This window comes from Odocoileus virginianus, chromosome 23, assembly GCF_023699985.2.
Source record: "Odocoileus virginianus isolate 20LAN1187 ecotype Illinois chromosome 23, Ovbor_1.2, whole genome shotgun sequence".
NCBI lineage: Eukaryota > Metazoa > Chordata > Mammalia > Artiodactyla > Cervidae > Odocoileus > Odocoileus virginianus.
In genome coordinates this window covers 38,566,659-38,579,437 of record NC_069696.1, presented here as the reverse complement: position 1 = coordinate 38,579,437, position 12,779 = coordinate 38,566,659, and the positions used below count along the sequence as shown (strand labels likewise).

General features: G+C 60.1%; 1 protein-coding gene across 8 annotated transcripts in view; it reads right to left on the bottom strand.

The window, feature by feature from the left end:
- ELFN2 (extracellular leucine rich repeat and fibronectin type III domain containing 2) overlaps window positions 1–11,788 on the bottom strand; it is a 57,202-nt gene extending 45,414 nt beyond the window's left edge. For 3 of the 8 annotated variants that reach the window (XM_070453927.1, XM_070453924.1, XM_070453932.1), the window contains exons 1-2: window positions 11,325–11,788; window positions 2,455–2,599 (exon numbers count right to left, since the gene is read on the bottom strand). The gene's annotated coding sequence lies outside the window, so the exon portion shown is untranslated. Of the gene's footprint in view, window positions 1–2,454; window positions 2,600–4,407; window positions 4,686–10,897; window positions 11,261–11,324 lie in introns of those variants that run through there. The other 5 variants (XM_070453931.1, XM_070453929.1, XM_070453926.1 and 2 more) reach the window with 4 other exon arrangements.
- Window positions 11,789–12,779: the final 991 nt, after the last annotated feature.

Below are 12,779 nucleotides of genomic sequence, written 5' to 3'. Positions count from 1 at the left end.
TCCAGGAAACACCTCCCTGTAGGTTTTAACTTCATTCCCCTGCCTCACATTGTCAAGGTGATGTAGCGACGATTCTCACTATGCCCATTACACAGATGAGGAAACTGAGGTCCAGAAAGGCAGAGAAAAGTTGCCAGGCCCACCCACCGAGACAGTGGCAGAGGCAGGATCTGAACTCAGATCTCTGGCACTGTAAAGACATCCTGCTGGTCACTTCCCAGACCCCTAAGATGTCCCTCTTTGTATATCCTTTTCAGTCCCTTGCCTGGCTTGTCCTCTGGTGGTGCCAAGAGGTTAACAGGACAGCCTTCCCCTGATACTTCCAGGGTACCATCAGCCAGGGGTGGCTGAGCTGGCTCAGAACCCTGGGCCCTGGGGAGGAAGCCAAGGGGCTGCGGTACCCCAGCACAGCTAGGGGTACAAGGCCCACGAGACTAAAGGGCACGTCCAGGCCCCTGGAGCGAGCAGGCAGGGAGCACCTCACAGGGAGCACCAGACAGGGAGTCAGCTTCCACCCTGACTTGACAACCAGGCCCCACCTCTTGCTTCCTTGATGTCAGGTCAGCACCTCCGCTGCCCAATGAGTACAGAGAAGGACAAAATGAGGCAGATCTCTGGTGAGAAGTCACCCTGTCCACCCCAGGCAAGTAAGAAAAACATTTTAAAGTCATTCTTTAAAGGAATTACGATAATGGTGGTAGCTACTACTTTCTGAGAGTCTGCTGCATGCCAGGAACCAGGGCATCCCAGAAGTTATCTCAGGTGACAGCAACCCTGAGAGGCAGAAGCATCATCTCCATCTTACAGAAGGGGAAACTGAGGCACAGACTCAAACAGCTGTAAGCAACAGAGTCAGGATTTAAACTCTGTGCTCTTCCATGTTGCCTCTTAGTGACATTAAAATGGAATGTGTGCTTCTGGAGAATATCTGGGGACTGAGGGAAGAGAGACAACTCTGAATGGGGTGGGGAGGCTCTGGAGGAAGGAGTTAGGCCTGAAAAGTTGGACCTTTGGAGAGGCAGGCAGCCAGGATCAAACCCCAGTTTCAGGGCATCTGTGCTGTGTGACCTTGGGCGAGTCTCTTCCCCTCTCTGATACCTCAAAGGCAAGCATCAGTGCTGGGCTTCCCAGAGCTCAGCAAACACGAAGGATAGGAATAAAGTCATCTGGGGACAAGGAGGGAGGACGTGTCCAGATGAAGGATGAGTGAGGCCCTGAAGACAGAGAAGGCTCAAGGAGCGGAGGCAGGAGCTCTTGGCCACGAAGTGCACAGGAGGCCTGGGCAAGAGGAGGCCATGGGAGAAGGGATGCCAGGGGTGTAGCAGGGGCCCCAGTCTGGTCTGGACAGAGCAGGGTGAGCAACGGGAGCAGAGAGCACAGCTCAGACTCACCCAGTGTGCCTCACTGCCCCCACCAAAGAACCCTCCTTCAGCCTGTGCCAGCAACACCAAGACCAAAGCAGCAGCCCCTCCCCCATCGTTCCCTCCTCTGATCCTCCATGGAGCACCCACCACACTCCCTCCCTCCACAAGCCCCCTCCAGAGCACCCAACACCAGCCCTCCCCTGGGGAACCCCAACACCTTGCCCAGCCACAGCCCCTCCACATGGGGACCACCGCATCTTAGAGACAACATCTCCCTCTCCTTAGCAACCACCAACACCAAGCCCAGACAGCCAGCCTCCTCCCTCTGTCTCCTCTCTCCATGGAGACCACAATGCCACAGAGGCAGCTCCCTTGCCACGGCAACCACCGTCACTCAGCGCCCCGCCTGGACAACAACTCCCTCCACGTGGCCACCACCAGCACAGCCACGGTGACAGTGACAGCCTTGGCCTCTCCTCTCCAGGGCCGCCACCAGCCCCAGCTGGGACAGCTCCTGCCGGCTGCCCTGCCTGTGGCCTCCTAGTGTCAGACTGCTCTCCTGCCTCCTTCCAAGTTCAATGACACTGGATGCGGCCTAGTTCTGATGCTGCCGGTGCTTCTCTGCTCCCAGCTCACTCCCAGCCCCTCAGTCCGCCCCACATGGAAAGGCCCCCACCTGAGGCAGAAGAGGCCATGCCCTCCCAGGCCATCCCCTGGAAACCAGTCCTTCCACCCCCAGCTGGGCCACAGATGCCCCCAGGGCTCTGGGGCTCAGGCAGGCCCAGCTCAGGCTCTCAGCTGGGCTACAGGGCAGGAGTGGAGTCTCTGAGCCAGCAGGGGCTTCCTCCCCACCCCTCCCCAGTGGACTGCCCCAGACCCTCAAAGGCCTGCGTTCTGCCAGCTGCCTCGCAGGCCCTGTGGAAGGGAAGCTGGGGAGGAGCAGAGTTGGGGGTGCCTGCAGCTGGGGGCAGGGGCAAGGGAATAGGAGGCAGAGGCCAGGCTACATCACGGGTTTTCAAGGCCAGGTCATGTGAGCCGTGATCACACACAGCCACACACTCACACACCGTGAGAAGGACCCTGTCCTTACCAGATCTCTGCAGACGGAAGGAGCCCCTCTGGCCAGCGAAGCTCTGTCCCTGGCCTGGTCTCAGGCAGGTCCCCACGGTAACCACAGCGGCAGAGGCAGCAGTGGGGTCTCAGGTGCAGCGGCAGCTCCTCACCCAAGTCCTCTCCTGTGAGGAGGAGGAGGAGGAGGCAAGGGGAGAAAGGGGAGGGAGGGAGAGGAGAGGAGGGGGGGACAGCAGGAGGGGGGGAGGAGGGAAAAATGCTGAAGTCTTGAAGGGTACACTCACTTCTTTCTTAGGTTTCCCATGGCAACCGAATATACCACAAATGAATATCAGTGTGAGAAGAGGGAGGGAAGGAGTGGAAGGAGATGGAGGCAGAGATGGAGAGAGATGGAGGCAGAGAGATGGGGCGATGAGAGCAGAGAGATGGAGACAGAAAGATGACAGGGCAGAGACAGGGAGGGGAAGGGGCTCGAGACCCAGACGGAGGGATGGGAACTCCCCACCCTACCCCACAAGGTGCAGGGGTGAGAGGAGGGGAGGGGCGGGGGCCACAAGGCTTTTTCCAATCTCTCCGTGGCCCCTGGGCAGGAGGTGCAAACAACAGATGGAGAGATTTTCTGGGAGCTGAGGGCCCCCATTCCCACCCACCTCATCCCTTCCCATGTCCTTCACTCCTGGCTGGGCCCACAGCCTGGAGGGTCCTCCCAAGTCATGGTCCCAGCTCCACACCTCACTTCCCATTACAGACACACACCCAAGTGGGGATGGCCACACGCACCCTGCACTGACCTGATGGCCGATACCCACGCACACCCCTCCAACCACGCCACCCTCTTCTTAGTCACCCCAACACCGACTGGGCCCGCTCCCTTCTACAGCTGGGCCTCTTTCTCTCTACTGCAGGGAAGAAGCACCCCTCCCCTACCCCCAGCACATCTCTTGTTCAGAACTTTGCGAGGACCGGCACCCACCCGTGGCCCCCACCTGTGTTCTGCCGGCTGTAGTGTCTCTGCCCCACTGCTCACACACCCTTAGAGCAGCGTACCTGCCTGACCTCCACCTGCAGAGACTCACAAACCCCCTGGCAGACATGCCGAATCTGCCCTCCATCTGCGCGCACACGTGCACATGCATACAACTCATCCCGTCCCGCGGAGGCCCCTCTCTGCCTGGCCCCACACCTCATCAGCCCAGATGGTACTCCCGGCCCTCCCCCGCAGGCAGGGGCTCACACCTCGGCCCCCTCGACACGGCCATTCACAAACATATTGTAGACCTACCGCGTGCTGACAGCCAGCGGCAGCAATGAAACAGAAACACACACTCGGCCACCCCACCCCGCCCCATCCACCATCCCCGCGATGCCTCAAATCCACCAGCCCCAGCCGGAGAGGATAAAGAAGCAGCCAGCTAGCTCCAGCTCCAGGTCCGGAGGGACACTCTCCCCCTAGCCACCGGGCTCACACTTGCCCCTGCACCCAGTGGCCAACAGGGATGGGACACACCCTGTAGGGATGGGCTACACACTACAACCTCACACACACACCAGCACCCATGGGTCACACCCAGACAGCAACCAACCCCCCAGAATTTCACTCTCCCGCAGACACACGTGTACACACAGACCCTGAGGTACTGGACCCAGCTGCCTACAGAATCCAGACACGGGGGCGTCTGCCCTAACTTGGCGACTGGCACATGTACCAACACACCTGAGTCCCTGCATAGACACAGGTCAACACACCCACAGAAACACACCGGCCCCTGCTCACTGCGGACCATACCCCATACACACCCAAACGAACAAGCCTACAGGGGCCCCTGTAGGCACACACAGGCCAACACATACGGGCATCCCCAAGGTGGCTCACACTGGGGGGCCACTCTGCACACGCATGGCCACGCCTGCATCCCCGCCCATCTCTCCCAGGGCAGTTCACGGAGGCGCACCCCATCCGGCCCACACCCACCTGACCCACACACCCCATAGAAAACACGGGGCCTCGGCGGGTCCTCCTCGGCCCCCTTTCCGTGGATGCGGGCCGGTTTACAATCGCGCGCACCGCGCCGAGCCCAGAGGCTGTGAAATTGGCTTCGAGCGCCGGGAGATGCGGCTGCAAATTCTAAGCACAGGAAAGTAAGGCGGAAACCCAGCCAACCCGGCCGGGCCGGCGGCGCGGGGCTGGGGCTCCGCAGAGCGGCGGGCGGCCGGGATGGGACCCCGCGGGGTCCCTGCTGCCGCACTGGCGGCGGGGGGTCGGAGGCCGTGTGGGCTTTCCCCTCCCCGCCGTCCTCCTCCCCCGCTCCGTCCTCCTCCCCCGCCCCTCCGGCTGCTCCGGCTCCAGCCCCACCGCCGCGCACGTGCCCAGTAGGGGGCCTGGGTACACCGCGTGGGCCAGCCTGGGGACTCGCCCCCTGGGCGGAGACACCCCGCCTCCCGCCAGACCCCGGACCTGCCTCGGCCAGAGTGCCCACCGGATGAACCGCCTCGGGCCGCCGCTACGCGACTCTGCGTCGCCGCCTCCTCCGGGACGCCTTCCTGGCTCTCCGCCCTCCTCCTCCCGGCAGCTCCGCTCCGCAATCCACCCCCGCCTCTGGCCTCTGCTCACAGGCACAGCCGCAGGCTCAGCTCCACCCGCGTCCTCGCACCAAAGGCGGAGAGACGGGAGGGCATCGCTCCTTCCAAGATGCTGGAGCAGGCCCGCTCCAGCCTTACTTCCTCCCCACCCCACCGCACTTCAGGCCTTTACCAGCAGTGAGGCCGTGAACACTCTGCCTCCATCTCTCTGTGCAACAGCGAGGATGCAGAGGGTCGTTCTGAGGGTTTGACGAAGGACTCCTTGAGCAGGCTTACAACAGCAGTCGGTGAACACGAAGGTTATTAGTCAGTGTTAGTCAGTATGGGCCTGGATCTTAATGTTGTATCACCCAAGGGAGGGCGCCTAGCTCCTCTGTGTTCAGGCCCACTTTGTAAATCGGATATGGCTTTGATGCCTACCAGGTTGCGTTGGAGAGTCCGGAAGATCCCCTGGAATAGGCAGCAGCCTCCTCAGCTGCCATCCACTCTGCAAACAGGGTGAATTCATCTTCTGGAAATGCACTAAAAATGCAAGTTCCTGGGCTCCCCATCGACCCTACTCTCTGCCAGCAGGGCCTGAGGATCTGCATCTAAATAAGTACCCACAGACTCTGATCCTCTCTGACAGAAAGGATAATGCTGGATTTCTTAGCTCTGATTTTAGGGTTATTTACGTTGTTGTGTGGTTGATCCCCAAACTTCATGTCCAGACTCATTGTCCCAAATTCCACTCCGGGCTTTCCTACCTCCAGACCTCAGCTCACATGGTCTCCACCTGGCATGCCCCCACCCTAGAGGCCAGCTGGACCTCTTCCACAATCCTCTAGCCAAAATTAAACAAGATAATAGACAGTGTTTTGCCCTGAGCCTGGCTCGTAGCGGGCATGCCATCCTGGGGACTCTGCAGTGCCCAAAGCGGAAGCCATCCCCTCTCTGGCTCTGCTTCCAAGGCCGGCTCAGCACCAGTCCCTGGTCTGCCAGGTCACAGACTAACAGGGACCGCCCATCAAGCAAGCCCTACTGTGTGCAGGCCCCATACCAGGCTCCTGGCAGACAATCCCAGTGTCTCATGTCTCCTCAGGACAGGAACTCATCTCTGGGGGTTCCTGTCTGAGTCCCAGGCACAGCAGTTATTCCTGAGGGAGACATCCTTGTAATAGTGTGTATGTGTGTGCGTGTGAACTGAATACAAAATACATCAGCCCATTCTCAGGAGCTGGTAGATGAAAGAAAGTTGTTCAACAAGTACCTTTTGAGGGCATGCTAGTCTCTGCCTGTTTGGAGCTGACACTGTGAGAGAGGCAGACAGGAGACCTCCTCCCCATCCGCCCCAGGTAATGACAAGGGCAGGGAAGGGAGGATGGCAGGCAGGCTGACCCCACAGCCTGTGTCTCCTCCCAGACCCAAGGAGAACTGTAGGGGAAGAGAGGCAATAGAGACAGGGCAAGGAGGGAAACTGAGTCAGCCTTGAGGCTGGGCCCTTGGGAATGGCTCCCTGCTTGCCCAAGAGAGGTGGTGACCAGTGTACATACACACACACAGACACACCCACAAAAACATGCCCTGCTCCCCTCCCAGCCCCTCTATACACTCCAGCTGGGAGGTATGTTGCTCCCAAGTTCTTCTCATGCTTCCTCGGGCTCCCCTAGCCTGGCTCTAGAAAACAATTTCTATGCATTTCAGGGAATGAAACTACAGGCTGAAAAGAGAGAAGGCTGGACACACACACACACACACACACACACACACACACACACCCCAAGCCCCATTCCAGGGAACCAGGAATGAATAAAGGAGACAGATGGGAAGGGGGAGGGAAATCATCTAATTGACACCTACTATGTGCCAGACACAATGCTACATGCTTGTCATTCCCTTATGTAACCAACCCGAGTTAGGAATTCAGTACCACTACCCCCCCTGTACATTGAGAGACAGAACCTTCTGGAAGTGAATTCTCTTTCCCGGGACACACATCAAGGAGACAAAGAGGCAGAAAGGGGACCCTGAGCTCCCACTCTTCCACAAGTCAGACAGGGAGAGGGAGGAGGAGTGGACCAGGGGGCCCCGCTGAGGCTTCGACAGCCTCAGGCCTGAGGAAGATGGTGATCCTAGAGCAGCATCCCCTCCATTACCCAGGGGAACCCCTAGGGAGCACCCACTGTGCACCCGGCACTGTGCTAGGCACTGTGGGCGAATCTGGGAGCAAGGACCTGCCTTCCAGAATGTCACAGGTCAATACAGAGGGAGGGGGCACAGGGGCTGAGACCCAGGAGCCTTACTGCGCTTCTGTCCCTGCAGCCACACCCACTGATTCCCTACAGCAGGGTCACTGTCCCAATTTCCAGACAAGCAAAGTGAGTCCCTGAGGGGTCCCTCAGAGAGAGGGGAACCCCGAGATGCCCCGGGTCCCCTAGCAAAAGGCTTCATCAGTTAATGGTTAACAATGCAAAGAGTACATGCATGGGTCTTCCAGTCATGGTTCTGCTGCTGTGTGGCCCAGAGCTGGTCAGTAACCTGTCTGTTTCTTGTCTGGGAAATGAGAAATAATAACAGCTGTACTGCAGAAGGCTTAGTGGGATTAAACAACGAGTACGCCTATAAAGAGCTTCCCACCAGGGCTGGCTCTCAGTACAGGCTCGATGAATATCAGCTAATATCATTATTATTATCACTATAATTATTGCTGTCAGCAGTACCATACAGCCAGCGCCCTTCCCCTGGCACCCCAGGTGTAAGCTTGCTCAGATGGCTCCCCAGTCCTCAGGGGCTCTCTAGAGCCTCCCTGGGGGCTGTCTGCAGAGCTGGGGGTGGTGGGAAGGAGGGGATTCTGTTATTGCAACTCTCCCAGACACCATCCCCAGTGCTAGTGACAGCGCCTCTGCCCCAGGTGCTCATTGAGCCAGGAGAAGGTAAATTTAATAGGGGATTGGGCTGGGACAGCAGGAGGCAGAGGACTGAGTTAACCTGGACTATTAAAGCTTTCCCCAAAGAGGCCTGACTTGTTAAGGAGACTTGGGGTTCAAGGCAATCTGCTTCCTGGCTGTCGGGTCTGCACAGCGTGCTGTCACAGCAGTTTTGGAGTGGGGGACATGGGGGGGGGTGGCAGGATGGAGGGCCCGACTTGGGGGCACTGGAGCTGAAGTGGTGAGAGAAGCTATGATGGGTACCATCCCGACTGCCCGAGGAGGTGCCACTCTCTCCTGCTCAGCAGTAAGCCTGGCAGGCAAGCAGCCGCCACCTCGGAGACAGACGGGGAGGCTGATCCCTGCGTCACACACGGCCAGGACACAGCAGAGCTGTCCCTGGAACGAGGACTGCATCCACAGCAGGCATCCCGCCAGACCTCAAGGGACAGGGAACCAGCCTGGGGAGCAGGCTCAGAGCCCCCGATGAGCACCCCAGGCCGACCCCACTACAGGAGGCTTGGCGCTGGACGCAGCCGCTCCGATCAGTCGGGCCACCTCGGAATCTCCTGGGGCGCCAGAACAAGCAGGCGCTGGACTCGAGTCAGGAGGCCTCTATCTCCGCCACTGAGCTCCCGGCCTTGGGCTCCTCACCCTGACACTTCCCACTCCTCGCCCCACTGCAGAGAGCTCCCTGTCCCTCTGTTAAATGCAGGTGCCCTGCCCATCAAATGGGGGTCTCCCCACATCCACCAGCAGGGGAGTTCTCACTAAGGAACGAAACAATAGCTTACTTTACCCTCTGGACCTCAGTTTGCTCATCTGTCAAATGGCCACACAATAGCCCGCCTGCCAGCCTCACAGGACTGCTATGAGGATCCAAGGAGAGAAAAGAAAGCCCTTGACGAATTTCGACTTAAAGCAAAACAGGGGAACAGCTGCTCTAGGTGGGGCGGGGGGGGGGGGGGACAGAAGGCCAAGGGACGGGGCTCACTTCTACCATGTGCTGGACATCTAGCCCCCCGGAAGCTCACTGTCTCCTGTAATTCCCCCCTCAAGTCCCTAACCATCTCCCAGCTGACAGATGAGAACTGGAGGCCCAAAGAGATGATGGAAATGTCTATATCACAAAACACAGACCGGCAACATGGAATGAGAACCAAAGGTCTCTGGCTTCCTCGCTGTGACTGTTTTCTGTTTGTCACCTGCACTTACACGCACGCACACACACACACACACACACACATGTTCACCCACCAGAACACACTCACCTGAAGGTCTGTGCCGCCTGACTGGGATGGGGTGGAGAGCAGGGACTGGTGGGGTGCCAGGCAGAGGGGAGAGTGGGGACATGGGTAGGGAGAGGTAGCAGAGATGTGCCATTGGTGGGGCAGGCCTTGTGGAAACGGGTCCCACATCCACTCAGGAAATGGGGCTTCTTGGGAAGGGCTGCTCACTCCAAAGCTCCACCCCCTCCCCTTCTCACCTCTCAAAACACAGGGAGGTGACCCCGCTGAACCACATACCCTCATGGTGACACCTCCCTCACCTGCCCACTGACATCATCCTGGTCCTTGGGGGTGACCTCTCACACCGCTGTCCTAGTGACGTCACTGGCAACCTGGAGCTGACGTCACACCCAGAGATCCTCACTGACGTCACACAAACACACCCCCCTGAGACCCCCTTCAGTTTCTCTGCTTCCTTCCTGCCCTGGGTTCGATGGCCCAGAGTTCCCACTGGTGTACACAGCTCACTCAGGATGGGCATTTACAGACAGCACCTGTGTGTGTGTGTGTGTGTGTGTGTGTGTGCGTGCATGCAGGCACAGACCTTTCTCTCCCCAGACACATGTTTACACATATATGTGGACCCACATGCCCTGCTGATGGCCTAGACATGACACGTCCCACAGGTGCCCACAGGCTCTGAGAACAGGTGTGTAAGCCAAGCACACACACATAGACACATGCAAATACTCTCCCCCCAGGCTGCTCCCCAGATGAAAATGTCCCTCCGTAACTAAATCTGGTAGCCTGGGGCAGGCAGCTTCCAACACATCCCTCCAGGTGCTGCCAGCACCCCCTCCTCCCCCCTTCTCTCCTCCGACAGCCTGCCCTGCTGACAGCAACAGCCGCAGCCCAGACACACACACACACACACACACACACACACACACACTCTCCCGTCCAACACCTGTGTCTCGGCAAGGGGATCCAAGTGCCCTCCAAAGGCAGGCACTGGGGTGGGAGGGGTCCGGGTGGAAGGGACATAGCAGGGAGCCCAGAGCTGCAGAAAGTGCCTTCAAGTACCACGTACCACGTTTCTCCAGAGCTGAACCCAGCGAGGGTCAGCACCACCATCCCAGTCATCTCCCTCCTTGGGCACGCCTGACACACCACAATCTGGCTGCCTCCGTCCTGGACACAAGCTCCCCCAGCTCACACGTAGACAAACACACAGCCCTCTCCCCTCCAAATATTCTGCTGGACCACAGACAGAGAGAGAGAGAGAGAGAGAGAGAGAGAGAGAGAGAGTGTGTGTGTGTGTGTGTGTGTGTGTGTGTGTGTGTACAGACAGAGCGGAGTCCACCTCTGCACACAGCCTTGTGTGCGCACACAGAACACACATCCTTCCCCACGTGCACACATCATCTTACCAACCAACACACCCACCCCCTGCCCCCCTCTTCTGCCAGTTGTTGGAGCACACACACACACACACCAGCATTGGCCCTGGCCCTGCCAGAGCTGCAGTCTGCCGATTTCTGCTGCCTCGCTGCTTGCCCCACACCAGCGCCACCAGAGGAAGGGGCAAAGCCTTTGCAAAGGTCCCCACCCCCTGAGGGCCCCCACTCCCCAAAGCTGGTCCTCTTACCAAACCATCGCCCTCCTGCGGGGAAGGGGAGTAAAGCCCCACCCTAGCTCCCACCCCCCCATCTCAGCTGTCATCCCGCACCAATCAACTCCCCCTTACCAGCTAGAAGATGAATTCCTTGACCCCCGCACCACTCCCTGAAAGAGGGGTGCGAGGGCCCCCGAATCGCAAAGATGGGGGCAGAGAGGCTCGCTGTAGTGCTGGCTGGCACGACCGTCCACCATCAAACCTCTGCACCAGCCCCGAAACTGCTCACCTCACCGACCGTCCTCCTTGTCCTCCCACCCCGCCTCCGTCCACCACCCCCAGCCCCGCACAGGGTGGTCCTCCCCGGAGGCGGGGGGCGTCTCACGGGGATCCCCCGACCCAGGAGGCGCCGGGGGTGGCTTTCCCCGTCTCATCCTCCCCCGGCTGGGTCCTCCTCCAAGCCCCACCCCCATGGCGGAGCGGGTGTCCTCTGGCCCCAGCGCCCACTCCCACCGTCTGGGCCGGCCGCGGGCGCTCGGATCCGAAGGAATTCACTCACCTCCGGCCCCTGCCGGGCTCCGGGCCGAGCACCGCCTCCGATCGCGCCGGCTGCGGGGCCTGCGCAGGAGTGTGAGGGCGAGTGCGAGTGCGCTCGGTGCCCGGCGGGCTCGGTGTGTGGTGTGTGTCTGTGGCGCGGCCGGTGTGTCTGTGAGCCGCCGCCGGGTGCGCGCAGCCCCCGCCGCCCGCCTCGCGCCTCTGCCTCGCCGGAGCCCGCGCCCGGGAGGGGGCTGGAGCGCAGCGTGCGTCAGGGGCCGCGGCCGCGGGCTGTCCGCCGCCCTCGCCGCCCGCGCCCGCGCCCTCCGCAGGCCTCGCCGCAGCGAGACCCCTCCCGCCCCCTCTCCAGGCTCGATGCCGCCGCGGACACACGCACGCTCACAGACACACGCCCGCCGGGCGGGGGCCGCGCCGGGCTCCGCGGCTGCCAGCCGCGGCCCCGCAGACGGCTAAGTCCTGAGCACGCCTTGGCCCCCGGCCCCGCTGACCCTGCGGGGACCCGGTCCCACCACCGCCCCCGGCGCATTCAACAGCTGGAGGCAAACTTACGGCGGGGCGAGCCTCCCTAGGTGCGCGGCGCCCCCCAGCGCCCTCCCGAAGACGCCTGCAGCCCCTGGACTCCCCCCTCCCCAGCAGTGGAGCCCCCTCACACCCCATTCCCGATCGTCGGTCCTGTGCTCAATCCCTGGCAACTGGAGGAGTGTGGCTGCTGCGTCCCCATTTTACAGGCAAGACAACTGAGGCTTGAGGAGCGCAGGGAATCCCCCAAGGTCAGCAGCCAGCTTGGTATTAGGGACAGCACTACGAGGCTCCAGGTCTCTCTGTCCTTGGGCCAGGACTCTGGGCGGCGCTCACTACCTTTCCCCAGCCCTCGAGAAGTATGGCCAGAGGCGCACTGGGCTCTGCTGCAGCCCAGAGATGCTTCCTAAGGCCTTCGAGCCGTAGCCTCTCCCTAGCCACCGTCCCCCACGTAAACACAGAGGGAGGAGATGCAGGAAGAAGCTCTGGCATGCGGGGCCTATAATCCCCACCCTACACACACACACACACACACACACACACACACACACTTGGGCACACAAGCACCCAGTGAGAAAACTTGGCTTATGTCCCTCCCGTGCAGAAAGAAACATGCCCCTCCTCAGCCCCTGGGGCCTGCAAACCTACTGGCTGAAGCCCTGCTCGAGACAGGCCTTATGCGTCTCACTTTTATGGGGCCGCATGCGCCAATGCCAGTCCTCAAGTCGTGCACAGCAAAATGGGCAGCAGGAACTCCCAGAAGAAGCATCTCATCCAGGCCAGGAATGGAAGAGACTCTCTGGAAAAAGCCATTGCCTGAGCTGAATCAACGGATGAGTAGGAGTTGGTCAGCTGAAGAAGGTGGGGGAGGATGTCCCAGACTGCGGGAACATCATATGCAAAGGCACAGGGGCATGAGATCACCTGTTGTGTGTGAGGA